The sequence below is a fragment of the Malaclemys terrapin genome, chromosome 2 (assembly GCF_027887155.1).
Source record: "Malaclemys terrapin pileata isolate rMalTer1 chromosome 2, rMalTer1.hap1, whole genome shotgun sequence".
Lineage (NCBI taxonomy): Eukaryota > Metazoa > Chordata > Testudines > Emydidae > Malaclemys > Malaclemys terrapin.
This window is the reverse complement of record NC_071506.1, coordinates 129,020,308-129,041,457: the sequence shown is the minus strand read 5'-3', so window position 1 is coordinate 129,041,457 and position 21,150 is coordinate 129,020,308. Positions and strand designations below refer to the sequence as shown.

Here is a 21,150-nt window from a genome sequence, read left to right as displayed (position 1 = left end):
CTCTGTTGATTTCAAAGGAGCCAGGATATCCTCCATAAGGTTTACGTAGGACTTAAGTGGTACATTAGCCTTCTGTACAGGGATGACTTTCCCCCAGTGAGGAAACCAGCAACAGCCATTCCCTGCCCCCAGCAAGCCCTATCACAGATGCCAATAGGAGGGCCAATCCTGGGGATTGTGTGGGAGACAGGAAGGATGCTCTGTGAGGCAGACATAGGGAGGGACAAGCTGTGGAGGTTCAAACTCACCAGATTTGGACTGGCAAGGGAGCCAGCAGAGGATGCTTTGATTTGATTCCAAGCTGTGCAGGGCTCTGCTCCCCGACACCTGTATGAACCATGTCTTGCAGGGTTGGCACGGGCCTAATTAGATACTAGTCATTGTCCATCTAAAGGGAACGAGAAGGAAATGCAGGTAGATATACATATGGAGTGATTGGCTGATATTTCATTCAGCCCATCACTGTCATGGGCACCAGTCAAAGCTAAAACCACTTCATCCTTCTGCCCTGGATATACAAGTTGCATTGGCAGGAACATCTCATCATGGCAGCACTGCATCAAACCAGCTTTTCGGGAAGATTGCAGATCGGGGTGACATGTTTGCTGTTACAGCATTGGCAGCAGGAAACAGGGCCATTAGTTACTGTCAGTCTCTTATTTTAGAGGAATCAATGCTGGGTCATTTGAAATCAAAGCCAAAAGCATAAGAAATTTAAAGTCACTGAAACGGAAAAGAAGCAAAAGTAAGCATTGAAAAATTCACTGCTAATGAGATCATTATGGGACAGAGTTAAAGCCAAAATTAAACGGGATTATAATGTCCCAAGCAAAGCCTATACAAGAGAATGTAAATTATCTAGAAAACATATTTAATCCGTGTGCAAAAATACATATACCCTTACTAGACTGACCTGTGTTAGCTACCCTAGTCAAAATTTTCAAACCTAGCTGCCTACATCTGCACCCATCTTTGAAAACAGTGGGCAAAGATTTTCAAAATTAAGGACCTAAAGTTGGCCTCCATGGAAGCTTCTGGGTGTGGAGTGTTTTTGAACATGTGGCCACTAGGACCAGATATTCAAGGTCTCAGTACAGCAGATGCATGCTGGATGCTAAACTCTTTTGAAAATCTGGCCCCAATTTCCAGTGCTGAACATTTGAAAATCTGGGCCTGAGCAATTTGGAAAGTCCCCAACACTGCAAACACTGACGCCCATGGTTCACTTTGCACACAAGGAGTCCCAGTGACTAATGGGACCCCATGTGGATGCATGAAATTTAGCATACGGGTGTTTGCAGGATCAGGGCGTAGTTTCGGTACCTAAATATGGATCTGAGACCCTGACTGTCAGCTCCTATTCTTTAAAACCACAGCCTTGGCTGGTATATATAGTTTAGAAATTGACATTATGCAAATTAGTTTGTTTAAAAAGCTAATCACTTTGAAAGGTCAAAACTCCCATTCATAATCGGACTAAACAAAAAGCTAATTAGAGGCCTTTTGTGTGTGTAAATGAGGAAGGAGAATTCTGCGTACTCTCCGGAGCTTTGATGTTCAGAAGGGCTCTTGGCAGGATTAATTCCATCCTGAGGTATTTACTAGTAAAACACTCTTGCAGAGTGAGTGGAAATAATGACACAGAAATGGCAAGAGTTTTAAATGTGTTTTAATGTAGCATTAAACTGCCATTATGGATTGAAGGATGAATTAGAGAGAGGCCAGAGCTGGACCTTCGGCTGGGAGTATTGAGGATAGAGCATGGGAGTCACCATTAGAGATGTTAGAGATAGTTAGACATCTTGCCCACCCTCTCTGGCCAGCCCCCGATCGGTCCCGACACTGTACTCTATCCAGATCCCCATTACCATAGCATCTGAGCACTTCACAGACTTTAATGTATTTAAAGACTCTGAGCACTGCTTTGTCATCCCCATTGTACAGGTAGAGAACTGAGGCCCAAAGAGACTAAGTGACTTGCCCAAAGTCACCCAGGAAGTCTATGCCAGAGCAGGGAATTGAACATGAGTCTCCTAGGCTAATGCCCTAAGCACTGGACCATCCTTCCTCCCCGTTCTCCAGTGCTTTGACCAGTCCATTTTTAAATGACATTTCACCACTTCCTTTCTGAGATTATTCCAGACCTTGCCCTTAGGAAAACATTCAGAAAATGATTCTCAGAAATGCCAGGTTTCAGAGTAGCAGCCGTGTTAGTCTGTATTCGCAAAAAGAACAGGAGTACTTGTGGCACCTTATTTGTTAGTCTCTAAGGTGCCACAAGTACTCCTGTTCTTTTTTCAGAAATGCCAGTTCACTCCAGTGGTAGATCTGGCCTTTTGGCTTTATAGGAGCTGTGCTGATAACTGAAACAGGAAATCCATTCAATTACACTATTGTGTGCACAAAATAGCCACGCAGGAGCTCCACGTCTGTCCAGCCTTCTCATTAGCAGCCCCTGATTTGGTGGGGGGTGTCTTCATTCCTGGCTGACCCAGTGTACCCCCTTGCAGGTGGGCGTGGTATTGTGGGTGAGCACTTACTCAATTTTTCCCTCTTAGGGTATTAACTGCTCCAGACAGTTAGATGCTAAACCCGCTTTCGGAGAGCTTCATTTATTAACAAAAAAGCCGATGCAGGACACAAACAAAGCTTTCACCCCAACATCTCAGCTGGAGACCAAGGCATTCTTAATCCATCTGTCCCCCACCTGCATCCAGTTCTCGCCTCCAGCCAGGCTCTTCACCGGGGGATCTCTCAGTTCCAGTCTCTGCCCCTGGTGTTAGGCTTCCTGCCTCTGGAGTCAGGAGTCCAGGGAGGTCTGTCCACTGCCGCTCTTCTCTGAATAGTGGCTGATCCTTGCCAGGTTGTGCTTCCAGCTGGTGTCAGGGGCATCCCTGGCTGAGACCAGGCCCTCCTGCCTGCTGACTGCAGTCCTGCATCTAGGAGGTTCCCCCCTTCTGCAGCACCAGTCTGGTGGGGTCCCCAGATAACTCTCACTCTAGACACTTCAGCAGCAGCTTCTCCAGGGAGCTGCTCTGAACAGGAGCTTCATGTCTCCCTTGGGGGCGCCCCTCTAACTGAGCTTGGGGGACCTTTATTAAGTCCAGGTGCTCATTTACTAACCTGCCCTCCAGAGGCAGACTGGGCACTAACTCCCCATAAAGGGCAACTGGCCTGTACCCCTCTGATACTTGGCCTGTAACTGGATGCCTCAAGTTTGGGTGGCTGAGGAGAGTCAGTAGAAGTCTCTAAGGGTTACGTCTATGCTGCAGCTGGGAGTGTGCTTCCCAGTGCGGGTAGACAGAAACGGGCTAGCTCTGCTTGAGCTACTGCGCTAAAAATAGCTGGGGAGGTGGGGGTAGCACAGGTCAGGGCTCGGACTAGCCCTGCAAGTGGAAACACGCCCCAGCGCCCTGAGTGCGTATTCAGGAAGATAGGCCAAGCCACAACAATGCTGCTATTTTTAGCTCACACAGACCTACACGTCTGTCTAAGTGGGCCGGGAAGCGCACCTCCAGCTGCAGGATATACATTGCCCTAACTGCAGTCCCTCGCTTTAGGTAACCAAGCTAGCTCTGCGGTGTTTTGGAAAATGGAGCTGTTAGATCCCAAACCTGTTGAAAGTGACTTCACTGCTGTCTCAGGGTGCTGGGTCCCAGCTTGCAGGATTGGGACCTAATCAGGCTGTATTTGCATGAAGGCCGAATCAGACACGCCCACGAGTTTGGGATGAGGCGAGTCTCAGCAGTCAGAGGAAAGGCTTTTGAAAAGAAAAGATTAAAACATGGGGCCAGGCAGAAGATAAACTATGCTGCTGTCATTCTCCCAACAGTCCAACTCACAGCACACAGACTGCTGGGGACAGCACAGGCTGGGATGGAGAACGCTGATCCCCTTGAAATGGGTTTTCACACGGGTGTAGCACCAGCCTTCCAGCTCTCCCCAGCTGTCATGCAGCGCTGTCACTCCAGCTGTTACACAGCAATGGATTCCTGTTGCCAAGCTATGGATTTGGTTTTAATAACAGTTAGTGCAAACATTGTAAATTTACTGCTGCTAGAGAGAGTTTTTGAAAACGTCCAACTCTGGCTATAATTTTTCAACCGCACCAGCTGTTTGCGCTCTGTTCATACCTGACATGGTGCTTTGAAATAGCAATCACTGTATTTATAAGAAGGGAAGGACTCATAAATATGTCAGGAGTGGAATATACAACGCCATATTTCACCATTTTCTATTTTAAAATTGTGAGTTATGGCTACAGAAATGTGGACCCATTAAAGGTGATATGATGTATTTTGTGTCTTGTTCAGGAGCCCATCCATCATTGAGACAATAAAGAAAACCGCACTTACTTTTTTCCCCTGTCGTCTGTAATTTATGATGCCCAAAAAGCTGTAACCTTTTGGCAGGCTTTGCAGAAACTGCTGCACTGTTAGCAACTAAATAACCTTTTATAAGGTTTTAAATGTGTTGCTGCAGTCTCAATGCACTTGCCATATCGATCCAGAATATCCTGCAAAAAAAAAAGGGGAAAGGAACATGATCTATAACAGGATCGATAACAGTATATAGATTGTTGAAAGATGCTTCTAATGATTTTTGCCAGCCATCATCTCTGTGTGTTGCTCCCCGTCTTTTAGGCTTCAGCCTTTGCTCAAATTAATTAACCTTGCTGAGGCTCTCTGTGCTCCAGCATTAGTACAGCAGAGACAGGGAGCAATGCAATGTGTTTGCAATGGCATATTTGCAGGCTGGAAATAGGGCACTAGTCAGGAGAGCTGGGTTCTATTCCAGCTTTGCCACCAATCTGCTGTTTGACCTTGGGCAAGTCACATCCCCTCTCTGGGCCTCAGTTTCCCCTCCCCCACCTTTGTTCGTGTTCTCTATTTAGACTGCTGTTTTGGGGGGAAGGGTCTATCTCTTGCTATGTGTCTGTACAGCACCCAGCACGATGGAGCTCAAATCTCATCTGGGATCCTTAGGCCAGTGGTTCTCAACCCTGGGGTACTCCGAGGTCTTCCGGGGGTATGTCAACTCCTCTAGATATTTGCCTAATTTTACAACAGGCGACATAAAAAGCACTAGTGAAGTCAGTGCAAACTAAAATTTCATAGACAATGATTTGTTTACACTGCTCTGTATACTAATGCACTGAAATGTAAGTACAATATTTATATTCCAATTGATTTATTTTATAATTGTATGGTAAACACGAGAAAGTCAGCAATTGTTCAGTAATAGTGAGCTGGGACACATTTGTATTTTTATATCCGATTTTGTACGTTTTAAAGTGAGGTGAAATTTGGGGGTACACAAGACCTATCAGACTCTTGAAAGGGGTACAGTAGTCTGGAAAGATTGAGAGCCATTGCTCTAGGCATTACCGTAATACTGCTAATAATTTTGCACATAGGGAACAATAGTTTTATGTCCCCAAGAAGTTTGCTCCAAGATAGTGACTTAGGACCAGTTCAGCCGTGGTACTCAGAGGTACCACTTCCATTTGGACCGTTGTTCTTATGGCCCGAGCCCTGCTTCCATTGTTCTTATGGCCCCTATCATCACAACCTTTCCCAAATATGTAAAAACTGACACCCAGGGTCTCAGCTGCGGCCTAGGAGCATCAGGTAGTTCCAAGTTACCTTTACACTCCACTAATCCTAGGTCACCTGTGAATCAGGCTCGTTCTCTGCTGGGAGTGGCCATTCTAACTTGCAATGGCATTGCAGGGTGCAAAGGAGCCCTGAGCATCCCCTCTTTTCCCCAGCCATGCCTCTACTCTGGCAGGAAGGGAGGGTGGGTGCAATAGATGCTGCTGGTCAGGGGTGATTCCCCATCCCACCCCAGGGGCTGCCCTGCCAGCTTTAGAGAGGTTTTGCACTGGCAGTGAGGTGCAAAACAGAATCCAGCTCAGAAAGTCAAGGGTGAAACTCCTGTTGAATTTAACGGGGCAAGATTAGTCCCTTTGATTGCAGAAGCCCAAATCCTTGACAGAAAGGGAGGTCTTGTGAATAAGGCATCGCAGTAGGACTTTGGAGACCCTGGTTCAATTCTTGACTCTGGCACAGACTGGCTGGGTGACTTTGAGCATGTCACTTCTAGGGTTACCATATTTTGTGCCTCCAAATGGAGGACACTCCAGGGGGCCCCGGCCCCGCCCCCAGCCCTGCCCACGCCCCAACTCCGCCCCCTCCCCAAAGTCTCCGCCCCCTCCCCTGCTTCCCGCGAACATTTAATTCGCGGGAAGCCTGAAACAGGTAAGGGGGATGTGGGGGGAGGAGGTGCGGCCCAGGCTGGCCCCCCCGGCGGCTCCAGCCTGGGTCGGCTCGGGCCCTGGGGTGCCGGCCCCGGCCGACCACCCCCGGCCCGCCCAGCACTGCCGGCCCCCGGCGGCCCGGCGCACCCCCCGGCCCCGCGACCCCGGCCCCGCGGCCCAGCGCACCCCCCGGCTCCCGGCCCTGCGGCCCAGCGACCCCGGACCGGCTCCCGGCCCAGCGCACCCCCCGGCGGCCCCGGCCAAAGAGGCCCCGGCCGAGCCCTCCCTCCTGATTTTCCCGGACATGCCCGGCTTTTGGGGATTTCCCCCCGGACGGGGATTTGAGCCCCCAAAAGCCGGACATGTCCGGGAAAATCCGGACGTATGGTAACCCTAGTCACTTCATCTCCTCTGCAGTAGCTTCCTATCTGTAGAATGGGGATAATAATACTCCCCTTGGCTACGTAAACTGTCTGCTCTTTGGAGCAGGGTCTGTCTCCTACTGTGTCTTTGTACAGCACCTAGTATGATGGGGCTGATCTCAGTTGAGGCCTTTAGGTTCTACTAGTATACAAATAATAAATAATAATGGGCATGAGACAAAACCCCAAGTCAAGTAGCACAAAATGAACACCTGGCAGAAATCGCTTAGTGAAGTGGGATCAATTATGTTACGATACAGCATATTTTTCCAGACTCTCATTTCTCTAGAGATAGGCCTGAGCACCCACACTTTGAAAATCAGGCTATTTAAGGCGTCTCATGCTGGGCACCCAAAATCACTAGCCTCTTTTGAAAATCTTGGCCTGGTGGAATTCTGCTGCTAAGCTAGGTCCACTCACAGACCCACTAGTTTGTAGACATAACAGATCCACTTTACCAGGTTTAATTATTAACATGAGACACTTACAGGTTTTCAAAGTGCTGAGTGGAAAGCAATTATAAGGCAGAAGTCGCCTGGTTCACAGAGCTAGTCAATCAAACATAAAAGAGAATACAAAATGAACTGAGGAAGAATGTAGCCACGTATTGACAGTACACTGCTCCCATAAAGCATAACTCCGGTTACTGTCCCTTTGTGAATTGGTCTCTTTGTCATTTATGTTCTCCCCCCACAGCAGCCACCAAATCATTATTAACATTATAAATAAAATGAGAGGGCAAGTTATTAAATCTAAAATATGTGGAGTTCTCCTAGAACTCACTGAGTAGTTCATAAATATGATGGCTTAATTTCATCTGTAATCCAAATGGCTGATGAAGCATTACACAGCTCTCTGTTAATTGAAGTTGTTAACAAAGCTGAAGAGAGAGATTATTATGTATAGACTTTTATCCTTCAGGGGTATCATCATAACAGATCGTAAATGGAAATGAATTCATTGCCTTCACATGCCACTGCAGGATCCCTGAACACAGTTTTAACTGAAATGGATGGACACAGACACCCAGCAAGTTTGGCAGATACTGTGCTGCTGGAAGCAACGTCTTTTGGCTGGAATGTAAAACAAAGGATTTGGACACTTGTGGTCATTAAAGTTTGTGAAGAACAAGGTTGCCAGCCCCATGTCTTGACCAACTTTCTTTCTCTCTGCTTATCTTAGCTCAGAAGTTTCAGCTGAATAAGGTATTCTCCTTCATTTACTATCCTAAACCCCTGTGAGCCATCAAACAGTTGCCTCATTCCATCCCACACATAGCTGCATTGCAAGGTGATCCTGTGTAGACTTGGTCTATCAGACTGTGATGTTTGAAAAGCTCTTTGAGACCCTTCAGGATGAAAGACTCTATAGAAATGCAAGATCATTGTCATTACAAGGAGTGTACAATACAGGAGTAAAGATGGAAAATCCATTCCAACAGCCCATACACCCTGATAGAGGAGTCTATTGCATTTGGACAGTTCTGAGTTCAAACTGGTTAATCTACTCCAGACTATAAGCCAAGTTTCTGTGTTCACTGCATACAAACAAAAAACTAGCACATTTTTCCAATTCATAGACAAATGGTCATTATTATCCCCATCTCAAGTGTCTATATTTTCAGCATGTTGCTTACAGTAATAATTGTTTCACTTCTGCAGTAATGGCTTGTTAGTGATGAGCTATTTGTTTTATGGAGAAGAGGCTGCATACTGTAACTGAGTATTAGAAGTTTATTGATACAACTGTACTTCTTCCAGAAGCTTTTGAATCTTTGTTTCTTAAACTCTGATTCCTTTGGGCACCAGGAGATATTCCAGACACCGAGCGCATACACATGTCACCAGAAAGCAAACTAGCTAATCTAATCCTGCCCATCTCCATAGGATCTATAGCTTCTATTTCTATAGACACACATGTTCTAACCACCTAATGGAACATTTTAAGCCTTATTTGATGTGTTGCATTTATATAGCTATCATGGATTCATATAGCTATATTGGTGTAACAGAGAAAGGATGATCTTCTAGTTAAAGGATTGGACTGGGAATCGGAAAATCTGCATTTCAGTTCCTGGCTCTACCACAGATTTCCTGTATGACCCTTGGACAGTTACTTAATTATTCTGTGCCTCAGTTCATAGATGTTCATAGAATATCAGGGTTGGAAGGGGCCTCAGGAGGTCATCTAGTCCAACCCCCTGCTCAAAGCAGGACCAATCCCCAGAGAGATTTTTGCCTCAGATCCCTAAATGGCCCCCTCAAGGATTGAACTCACAACCTTCCTCATCTACATAATAATTAATAATGTATCAGAGCAGGAACTGCCCCTTGCTCCATGTACATACAACACATAGCACAATGAGGCCCCAACTGGGTTGGTTGTCACCCCACCCCACCCCACATCACATATACACCCTGCAAAACACCACACTTTCCTGTCACAGGGTCTCTAGCTGGGCCTGTCAGGGTGATACTAATAAAGAAATAATATTGCATCACAGCCAAATGAGTGAGCAGGGCATTTCTGCTGGTGGATCCAGGGCACAAGAAAATTATTTAAATGGGGGGGAGGGGGATCTCTCCTTTTACTTATTTAAAGAAACACTCCTGTACCCTATAGTAATGGTTCAAAGCACTTTCCGTTCACAGTGGTTATAGCTGGTGGCTAAAGGCCAGTTTTCCCATAAAGTTATTGGCTCTTAAGAATAGGTGTGTCTCAAAGTTTCAAAATCCAGCCCTCTCCCCATAGGGATTCCTCTTCTGGCCAACTGCAGCTTGTGTGTTGGGCTGTGACTGAATCCCATTCCATGCCAGAATTCAAAGTAGGGTGCACGAAGGTGGGGGAGGGGCCTTTGGCCATTGTGGGATGCAAAGCCATGTATAGATCCAGCCCATCAAATCTGCTCACTGATCAGAGGATCTGCGCCACCCCATTGTCCCCATTAGTACTGCCTCAACCCTAAGGTTTAATATGGAGCACAGCAGCCTCTTCACTGTTGCTGCTGCTACTGGTATGCCATTGTATTTGCAGCACTGCAGTATGTATTTCTAAGCTGCGCCTATTCCAGGTGGCGTTATGAAAACACACAATGCCTGGATCCCGGCGGCTTTTTCCATCCAGCATATTAGCCAGGAAATTCTCCTCTATACCTTGGAGGACTTACCACGATTATCTGGAATGTGTTACTTGCACACAACAAATGCAAATTAACATCGTCTTCACATTTCGCTGGGGCAGTAAAGGGGGATGTTGACATCAGCCTGAAAGTAGAATTAGCTTTTGCATTATGTGGTGCGAGACGGAGGTGTTGAAACCTGCATGCGAGACTTTCCAAGTTCAGTAAAGAACTGTTCTGGCAGCACTGCAAAAACATTGTACGGCTTCCAAAAGCCAGAGGTAAGCTGAGCGCTCTCTCTGCTAGAGGCTGTATTATTGCTTTTGCTGGCCTTTCAAAACCCTGCCATTTTGTCTAGTTACTTCTAATGTGCTGCTTGGTTTAGTGCAAGCTCATCTCTTTAAGAAGAACAGAGTTACAATGCTGTCAGGCTTGGCTACTCTCTGATAAAGAGCTGCTTTAGTTCCTAGCAACATTAGCCCCCAATTACAATCTCGCTAACGACATTTCTTTTATAACAACCAGAGGAACACTTTGAACTAGACTAGACGTGGACTGTAGGGACTACTTTGGGAGTCAGGCGGTTGCAGGGCAGTCGGGCTCAGTGGTCAGAGTTCATGCAAGGGGTCTGATCGCCAGGAGATCCAATCCAAGGGGAAGGTACAGCAGGGCAGCTGGCAGGGTCAAGGGGTCCACAGAGCAACTGGTAGGCAATAGCTTGTTGCTCAGACAAGGGCAGAAGAGAAGCAGGAAGTTTTATGTATAGTCACCAGCCAATGAAGGCCAAGACCATGTGGCCAATCAGGAAGCGGGTCACGGAACCCCGGAAGCTGGACCACCCACGTCTGTGAATTCCCTGGTAATCTAATGTCTTGGTGTGGCACAGAGGCTAAGCCTGCTTTCCAAAAGTCCAGCGGGCCTGGATTTGAGACCAGAGTCCTGACGCAATCCGGCACTGGCGGAGATGGGACTTAAACAACAGCTTGCACACAAAGGTGATAACACAAATTCACAGAAGTTAGAGCTGGGAGAGATCAATTAAGCTACTGGCAGCTGATTAAATCAGGGCACGAAGACTCCATAGTAAGATACAAGGCTATGAGCTTTTCCATGGGCATTCATGCACCAGCGTCTAATCTCCAAGATCCTGTGCCCAGTCCTGGCAGGGATGGTCTCTTTGGCTCTTCCACAGTCCTAGAGGAGATGTCCTCAGGACCCCACCGTGATGTAAAGATGCTGGAATACTAACTCCATCCCACTGAGGGTATTTTCTTATCCCCTGGAGATCAACACTAACATTTGTGTAACAAGGTGTCTGGTGGTTTGGGGCACCCAAAATGAAGCAGCTTAAAGGGGACTGATTTGCAGACAGTGCTGAGCCCTGACCCTCTGAAAATCAAGCCTCTTTAAGGTGTCTCAAATTGGGAACCCAAAAATTCAAACCACTGTAGAAAATCTTGGGTGGGTAGAAGTCAAATACTTCATGCTTTGTCAAGAGCAGCTGCTGCAGTGAGTGCTAGGCTCTGGCCCTGCCCTTTCGATGTACCGAGGACTTCAATAGTGATGGTGGAATGGACATGTATCTGAAGCCATGGCAGGTCAGGGTTTGACTCCGAGCCTGTGAATAGTGTTGGGCAGCACTGCCAATGGGCTATTTTCCCACAAAAGTAGGTCAGTTTCAGTTTTCCACCTGCTGTTTCAGAGCCATCATATGTGTTGCGGGTTTGACATTTGGCTCTTTCACTAATTACACTGAGAACCGCTTTACCAGACATGCTAAGAGAGCAGGGGCTAAAGGGAACAGCAAGAGCAAGACACTTACAGGGGACAGGCTTGTGAGGTCAAGTAGCCTTTGCTTGCCTGGCAATTATATTCCGTCCTTCTCTCGAGGCAGCGTTTTGAGAAGAAGGGTAAATTAGGCTGCGTGATTTGAATGAACCCTTCATCTGCCTTTGCCTCACAGGCAGCCTTCAGCACTTGCAAGACGAGAGGTTGTTTGGGGAGCAGCCTGTTTGGGGATCCCTCATAATCCAATCCTTACCTCTGGGGAGGCCTCCCACTGTCCGGTCCCACCCTGCCCAGAAGCAGGCAGCAATTTATCACTGAGTCCTCCTACACAGGGTCCTGATCTTTCCTATAAGTCTACGGCCATGGCTCCTACATAATGGGTGGACCTGACAAGGAACAGTTTTAGTTTTGTTTTTACAGCATCAATTGGAAGGTGCCATTGCAAAGAGCAGGAGAGTTTGCTCTCTGCCTTAATTCTCCAACTGTTAAGTTCCTGGGGCAGAGTTGCTCCCGGGGTGCCAGGCATTGGTGTTTTGCCTGAGATTCCTGAGAGAGGGGATTGCTTGGGTGTCATTTGTGACCACATCTGTTCCAGGACTGGTGTATATAGTGTAAATAAACAAGTTACACTAAGAAAGAACAGAATTATCAGACACACAGATAAACATGATAAGTTGGGGAAGAGTCAACACAGCTTTTGTAAGAGGGAAATCATGCCTCACCAATCTATTAGAATTCTGTGAGGATGTCAACAAGTAAGTGGACAATGGTGATTCAGTGGATATATTGTTCTTGGGCTTTCAGAAAGCCTTTGATAAGGACCCCCACCAAACACTCTTGAGCAAAGTAGGCAGTCATGGGATAAGAGGAAGGTCGTCTCATGGATCAGGACCTGGTTAAAAGATAGGAAATAAAGGATAGGACTAAATCATCAGTTTTCACAATGGAGAGAAGTAAATAGTGGGGTCCCCCAAAGATCTGTCCTCACATCTGTGCTGTTCAACATATTCCTATATGATCTGGAAAAGGGGGTGAACAGTAAGGTTACAAAATTTTCAGACAATACAAAACCACTCAAAGTATTTAAGTCCAAAGCTGACTGCAAAGCATTACAAAGGGATCTCACAAAACTGGATAACTGGGCAACAACATGGCAGATGAAATTCAGTGTTGATAAGTGCAAAGTAATGCACACTGGAAAACAATCACAACTGTACATACAAAATGATGGGGTCTAAATTAGTTGTTAGCACTCAAGAAAGAGATCTTGGAGTCATTGTGGATAGTTATCTGAAAACATCCACTCAGCGTGCAGCGGCAGTTGAAAAAGCAAGCAGAATGTTAGGAATCTTTAAGAAAGGGATAGATAGCAAAACAGAAAATATCATAATGCCACTATATAAATCCATGGTACACCCACACCTTGAATACTGCGTGCAGTTCTGGTCATCCCATCTCAAAAAAGATATATTAGAATTAGAAAAAGCACAGAGAAGGGCAACAAAAATACAAGGTATGGAACAGCTTCCATAAGAGGAGACATTAAAAAGACTGAGATTGTTCAGCTTAGAAAAGGGATGGCTAAGGGGGATATGATAGAGATTTATAAAATCACTAATGGTATGGAGAAAGTGAGTAAGGAAGTGTTATTTATCACTTCACATAACATAAGAACTAAGGGGTCAACCGACTAAATTAATAGGCAGCACGTTTAAAACAAACACAAGGAAATACTACTTCACACAATGCACAGTCAGCCTGTGGAACTCGTTGCCAGGGGATGCTATGAAGGCCAAAAGTATAAGTTGGTTCAAAAAAGAATTAGATAAATTCATGGAGGATAAGTCCATCAATGGCTTTTAGCCAAGATGGTCAGGGATGCAACCCCATGCTCTGGGTGTCCCTAAATCTCCAACTGCCAGATGCTGGAAGTGGATGTCAGGGGATGGATCACTGAATAATTGTCCTGTGCTGTTTATTTCCTCTGAAGCATCTGGCCACTGTGAGGATACTGGGCTAATGGACCCCGGGTCAGACCCAGTATGGCCGTTCTTATGTTCTTACGGAAATTCCCAGATTCCATATCACTGATTTCTCTTCCACCAGAAAACCGACCTGTAAGGCCACCCCATCTGCTACTGATCAGCTCAGGGGTGAGATTATCAGTGTAAAGGAGAACGCCTCCTGGTGTGGCCTGGTTGCCTGGTGATTCACGTTCCAGGCTTCCAGGGAGCTATGTGATTGAGTGGTTAGAGCCAGGGAGGCAGGATTCCTGTGTTCATTCCCAGATCTGGTTCTGACTCACTGTGTCACTTTGGGCAAATCACTTGCCCTGCTTGTGCCTCAGTTTCTCCTTTAGTAAAATGGGGATAATACAGTCACACAGCTCTGCCTCACAGCTGGGCTCATTTCACTTCCCAGGTCCCAGGAGGGGGATGCTGCTGCTGCAGATGAAGGAGCATACCCAGAGCATTCCTCCAGGATGAATTGGGAGCAGTCTTCACACTTTCTGAAGGGAACCCACGTCCAACCTGCTCTAGCCAGAAAGCAGGCATCCATCGTAACAATTGGGGCTGAGAGGTTTGTAAATGGGGAAGGAGGGAAACCCAGCGATGCCAGAAGCAGGTGAAGGAAATGAAGGAGCATTATGTATAATATTTAAATGTAATGCTATTCCATTTTCCATCTCAGTTATTATATTAACTGAGAACTTACGCTTGCACTTAAAAGATTCCTGTCACATTTTATGAACGCGATGATCTCAGAGTAATTGGTGCTAGAAATATGTCATATTAAATTACAGATACCAATAAACCTTATTGAAACTCATACATGGTAGATAAAGGATACGGGCCAGATTTTCCATTGTCCCACTCCCTACATAGGTATTTCCATCTGTGCAGAATGGGCATCAAATCAGAGGTAGCATTTCAAAATCTCTGAGCGCTGGGGTAAATATCCACACAACTGGTTGTCAGGGTTTGAGGTTCCTTTGCTTTGATACTTTGCTTCTTACCTTGGGCCACCAGAATGTGCGCGTGGTGACCTTCAGGGCCTCATGTGAACCTAAATCACTTTCGCTTTGCCCCTTGCGTCATCGTTTACACAGTGTAAATTGGGCGTAAAATGCTGTACCATTCAGATTTGGTAGGTCTTTGCACTCCCTTGCATGACAACACAAGGTGCAAGTCAGTGGTGATTTGGACCCTTTGGCCAACATTTTCACCAGTGCTCAGCAACCCACACTTGGGGCTGGATTTCAGAAGAGCTCAATTCCCATTTAGGCACTTAAATAAGTGGCCCGTTTTCCAGCAATGCTCAGCACTTCTGGTGTGTGCTGTGTGCTGAGCTCTGTTGACAATCCTACAAATCCAGTCTTTTCTCCCAGGCTTTTCCTGGTTGGGTGGGGCTGAATAGGATTACTGGGGTTCTGGGGTGGAGATTTTGGAAGGAATTTATGCTATCGAGACTTGCCCTGGGACTGATTTCAATTATACCCTTGATGTTTATTGAAGGCATTAGTTAATTATTGTCTCAGGCCTTGGCTACACTTGCGAGTTACAGCGCTGTAAAGCTGCCCCCAGCACTGTAAGTCACTCCCCGTCCACACTGGCAAGGCATTTGCAGCGCTGTATCTCCGTGGTTGCAGTGCTGCATGTACTCCATGTCCCCAAGAGGAATAGCGAGTATTGCACTGCCGCTGCAGCGCCAGTGTGGCTGCCCAATGCGCTGTGAATGGCCTCCAGAATTATTCGGCAGTATCCCACAATGCCTGTTCTAGCCACTCTAGTCATCAGTTCAAACTCTACTGCCCCGGCCTCAGGTAACCAACCATGTGACCCACCCTTTACATTCCCTGGGAATTTTAAAAATCCCCTTCCTGTTTGCTCAGCCCGGCGTGGCGTGGAGTGCTATCAGCAAATCTTTCCAGGTGACCATGCCTCCATGCGCCAGGCGAGCCCCAGCATGGAGCAATGGCGAGTTGCTGGACCTCATCAGTGTTTGGGGGAAGGAAGCTGTCCAGTCCCAGCTGCGCTCCAGCCGTAGGAATTACAATACCTTCGGGAAGGTATCAAAGGACATGATGGAAAGGGGCTATGACTGGGACGCCCTGCAGTGCAGGATTAAAGTGAAGGAGCTGCGGAGTGCCTACCGCAAAGCCCGCGATGCAAACGGCCGCTCGGGTGCTCCCCCTGCGTCCTGCAGATTCTACGAGGAGCTGGATGCGATACTTGGGGTTAACCCCACCTCCACTCCAAGCACCACCATGGACACTTCAGAGCCGGTGTGGACGGGGGAGGAGGAGGAGTGATGATGGTAGGCCGGATGGAGACATCCCGGAATCCCTGGAGCCATGCAGCCAGGAGCTCTTCTCAATCCAGGAGGAAGGTAGCCAGTCGCAGCGGCCGGTACTTGGTGGAGGACAAACAGAAGAGCAGGTTCCTGGTAAGCTGTTTTTTGGGGGGGGAAGGAATTTTTTCAGTGCAGGCTCTTTGGGAGAGGTGGATTAGGCATGCATGCCTAGATGTGGAATAGTGCATTGATGTGGTTTATCACATCGCGGTAATCGGCCTCAGTAATCTCCTCGAATGTCTCAACCAGAACGTGTGCAATGCGCTTGCGCAGGTTTATCGGGAGAGCCACCGTGGTCCTCGTCCCAGCCAGGCTAACGTGTCCGCGCCACTGTGCCGCGAGGGGCGGGGGGACCATTGCTGCACACAGGCAAGCTGCATATGGGCCAGGGCGGAATCCGCATTGCAGTAAAAGACCCTCCCTTGCTTCCCAGATCATCCTCAGCAGCGAGATATCATCCAGGACGAACTCCTGTAGAAACTGTTGGGACAGTGTTCAGTGTAGGTGCCCCCTGAAGCTGTTGGCTCTCCCCAAGGCACAGAAACCCAGAGGACAGTGCAGCCCTGAAACAATCAGTCCCCCTTACTCACCATTTTGAGGCTCCCGTGGGATATGTGTGCTCTGTTTCGGACGGGAAAATTATGCTAGTGTGTAGACCCTGTGTGTTTTCTACTCCTTAAGTGCGGGGGGAATCATTACTCTGTCTGGTATAAACAATGCTGTCTCTGTTAAATGTTGCATTTTGCCTATACAGCAGCATCAACCTTGAGACCTCAGCCGTCCCTCTTATCGCCTGCTCAGAGACTGCAAAGACTCAGGAAGAGACCGCGAAAAAGCAAAGAAGACATGCCGCAAGAAGTGATGCGGCAATCTATTAAAGAGAATGAGAAAGCACAGAACTGGAGGGAGAGAGAAAGCAGGATCCGCCAGGAAAACACAGCGCACCGGCGGCAAAGCACAGAGCACCAGCAGCAAAGCACGGATCGGCTCATAAGCATCCTGGAGTGCCAAGCAAATGCTATCCAGGAGCTCGTAGCCATGCAGAAAGAGGAGCAGTACCGCAAACGCAAACACCACCACCACCCCCCACAGCCCTTGTCCCAAAACTCTTTCCCTTGTGCCCCACTGTTACCTCCAATCCACTTTCCCCAACTTCCCGGTTCTTCACGCCACCAGCTGCCTCCAACACCAGTATCTTCACCACCCAGTCCTGAAAACCAGGACCCTTACCCTCTGCACTCAACCCCCGTCACCATGCAGTATAGCTATCCTGAAGTGCAGCACTCACTGCACAGCACACCAGACAGGACATACGTGAATCTGTGATTGTACTGTTCCCCACTCCACCCCCTTGTTTCTTTTCAATAAATAATTTTTTTTTCTTTTCAATAAATGGATTTTTTGGCTTTGAAAACATTCTTTAAAGTAAAAGACTCCTTAGCCCAGGAAATAAACAGGCACTGCAAGTCTGCTTGTCTGCTTAGCAGACACTGATTCCTAAAGATTGGAACTACTGCACTTCACTCCCATGCAGGGCACCAGATATCACTGCTGGTTTTCAGCCTCAAATTGCTCCCTCAAGGCATCCCTAATCCTTGCAGCCCCGCGCTGGGCCCTTGTAATAGCCCTGCTCTCTGGCTGTGCAAATTCAGCCTCCAGGTGTTGAACCTCGGAGGTCCATGCCTGAGTGAAGCTTTCACCCTTCCCTTCACAAATATTATGGAGGGCACAGCAAACGGATATAACCGCGGGGATGCTGTTTTCGGCCAAGTCCAGTTTCCCATACAGAGATCGCCAGCGGCCCTTTAAACGGCCAAAGGCACACTTCACAGTCATTCGGCACCGGCTCAGCCTGTAGTTGAACCATTCCTTGCTGCTGTCAAGGCTCCCTGTGTAGGGTTTCATGAGCCACGGCATTAACGGGTAAGCGGGATCTCCAAGGATCACAATGGGCATTTCAACTTCCCCTACCGTGATCTTCCACTCTGGGGAAAAAAGTCCCGGCCTGCATCTTCCTGAACAGCCAAGTGTTCCGAAAGATGCATGCATCATGCACCTTTCCAGGCTAGCCTGTGTTAATGTCAATGAAACGCCCACGGTGATCCACAAGCGCCTGGAGAACCATAGAGAAATACCCCTTCCGATTAACGTACTCGGATCCTAGGTGGGATGGTGCCAGAATAGGAATGTGCGTCCCATCTATCGCCCCTCCACAGTTAGGGAACCCCATTTGTGCAAAGCCATCCACTATTTCCTGCACGTTACCTAGAGTCACGGTTCTTCTGAGTAGGATGCGATTAATGGCCTTGCAAACTTACATTAACATGATTCCAACAGTCGACTTTCCCTCTCCAAACTGGTTTGCAACCGACCAGTAGCTGTCTGGAGTTGCCAGCTTCCAGATTGCAATAGCCACCTGCTTCTCCACTGCAGCTCTCAATCTCGTGTCCTTGCGCCACAGGGTGGGGGCGAGCTCCTCACACAGTCCCATGAAAGTGGCTTTTCTCATCCGAAAGTTCTGCAGCCACTGCTCATCATCTCAGACTTCCATGACGATGTGATCCCACCACTCGGTGCTTGTTTCCCGAGCCCAAAAGCGGCGTTCCATGGTGCTGAGCATGTCCGTGAATGCCACAAGCAATTTCGTGTCGTACGCGTTACGCGGCTCGATAGCATCGTCGGACTCCTCACTCTTACTGTCACTTTGGATCTTAAGGAATAGTTCGACAGCCAAACGTGATGTGCTGGCGAGATAAGTCAGCATACACCTCAGCAGTTCGGGCTCCATTTCCTGCAGACAGATCGCGCTGCACAGAAACCGTTGAAAGATGGCGCCAAAGGTGAACGGAAACAAAGGGATTTCTGGGATGCAAAGTGATGGGCGTTGGGACAGGACCCAGAATGCTCCGCACCTACGCCCCCTTCCCACAACCCACGGCGCCAGAGTGGGAAGAGGTGCTCTGTGGGATAGCTGTCCATAATGCACCGCTCCCAATAGCGCTGCAATTGCCGCAAATGTGGCCACGACAGTGCGCTGGGCAGCTGTCAGTGGGGACAGACTGCAGCGCTTTCCCTACTCAGCTGCACGAAGTCAGGTTTAACTCACAATGCTGTACATCTGCAAATGTAGCCAAGGCCTCACTATTTCCTTGTGCTCCCGCGTCTATCTCCATCTGTCTCTTGATTGTAATCTCTTTGGGGTAGGGACTGTCTTTTTGTTCTGTGTGTACACACCTAGCACAATGGGGTGCTGGTTAATAACTGGAGCTGCTAGACACTACCACAATAGCTATAATAAATAGCAATAATTAATAATAATTCCCTTGTGCTCAGAGAGCTGGGGGTGTCAGATGGTTCTGGGAGTGCCCAGGCTCCTGACTCTCAAAAGGCATTTCACAGGAATCCCTTTTCAAATGTTGCTGTTGCTCTGTGATTGGGTTTTTAAAACTGCCTAAGTGCTGGAAGAACTTGAGAGGGACAGTAATAAACCAGAGTAAATAACAAATACCTGTAAATACCCACACACCTGAATAGGACAGAACGCTTTGCTACAGGAAAGTATAAATCAATCCATTTGATAACCTCCACCTCCAAAGCAAACAGAGGCATCTCCCAGGTGCTTTGGTTATTCCTTGGCTGGAATGTCGGTCACCTGCCAAACAAGCTTTTGTTCACAGACTGCACCTTACCTCTACTGGGAAGTTTATATAGGTTCTAATCTGCATGAAAATACATCTTTGGAACTTTAAAAGCTCTTATCGCTTGCCATACTTTAGCCAGCAACCGGTATCATGATTTGAGACCACTATTCTCATCGTTCTAGGGTAGGTTGTTTTATCTGCTTTGCCAGACAACATAGAACAAAGTTTGGAGTGTATCACAACGCAGTGTCTGGAGTGGGACATATACACAGTATTACTCATATCCATAATCCAAACAGAGCCTGCAGAGGCCTTTGCAGAGGGCTGGCAGCTTATCTGCTCGGAGGGTGTTGCTTGATGGTGTGGCAGAGCGGAGTGGTAGCTCGTAGGAAAGTGACAGGCATGGCTGAAGTGGGACAGGTGGTCTGAAGGGGAATGCTGGTGGCTGGGGAAATATCAAGATTTCATTTCTCCGTATCAGAAGCGAAATGATGCAGGTCTGGGCCATATTCTGTGTCACTTCCACCACGTGACTCCAGAAGATCTGCTGTACTGTGCACGCTCATTTGCACCAGTGCAAATGGGGTGTTAAACACCAACATTCTGATCTGGTAGCATTTCACACCCATTTGCCCTGGCATCACGGATTCGGACTCTATTAAGCTCAGTGGGCTTACTCTGAATTTGCACCAGTGGAAGGGAGAGCTGAGTTTGGGCAGTTGCTGTTTCCTGGCCAGACTGAGGTACGCCGGAATCCTTTTCTTTATTCCATTCCTGAATCACATACCGATGTCTTGTCTAGATTACAAATTACACCAGTTTCACTAATGGCATGTTTTGTTATTGATTTTAGCTAAATCTGTAGGTACACTTAAATCTGGAGTATTTTAGGTTTAAACTAATTTCAGCACGGCCCACACAGACAGCTTCGCTAGTTTAACCAAGGGCTTCTCTACACATGGAATTATTCCAGAATAGTTATGTGAAAGTGGATTAAACTAAACCAGATCAAAGCACTCTTAATCCAGAATGAGAGATTCCACACATAGGCCTTGGCTACACTCGGGAATTCACAGCGCTGCTCTGGCAGCGCTGTGAAGCGCGAGTGTAGTCGCGCCACCAGCGCTGCGAGAGCTCTCTTGCAGCGCTGTATGTACTCCACCTCTCCGAGGGGAATAGCTTGCAGTGCTGCGAGCGAGTGTGCAGCGCTGCAGGCTCTGATTACACTGGTGCTTTACAGCACTGCACTCGCTGCGCTCGGGGAGCGGGGGCGTTTTCACACCCCTGAGCGCAGCAAGTTGCAGCACTCTACAGCGCCAGTGTAGCCAAGGCCATAGAGTTACTCTGGAACAGCTATTGCACCTTAAATTCACACTCCACCTTAATCCGAATTAACTTTCTAGTGTAGACAAGCACATAATCAATAAAAAACCACCATTAGTGAAAACAGTGCAATTTATAACCTAGACAGAGCCCTATTCCCTCATCTCTCCCCGTCACTCCTCAAACAAGACAAAGCTCACCCTGCCCTCTGCACTGCAGAGCTCTTGATACCATTCACTTTGGGTT

The 21,150-nt window shown here is 47.6% G+C and overlaps 1 long non-coding RNA gene across 1 annotated transcript in view; it reads right to left on the bottom strand.

Annotated features, from left to right (window-relative positions):
• The window catches only part of LOC128832339 (uncharacterized), a 43,284-nt gene that overhangs the window by 6,969 nt on the left and 15,165 nt on the right, over positions 1-21,150 (bottom strand). Inside the window, exons 2-3 of the long non-coding RNA XR_008443967.1 lie at positions 4,356-4,516; positions 249-388 (exon numbers count right to left, since the gene is read on the bottom strand). This is a non-coding gene — a long non-coding RNA (uncharacterized LOC128832339). The remainder of the gene's footprint in view (positions 1-248; positions 389-4,355; positions 4,517-21,150) is intronic.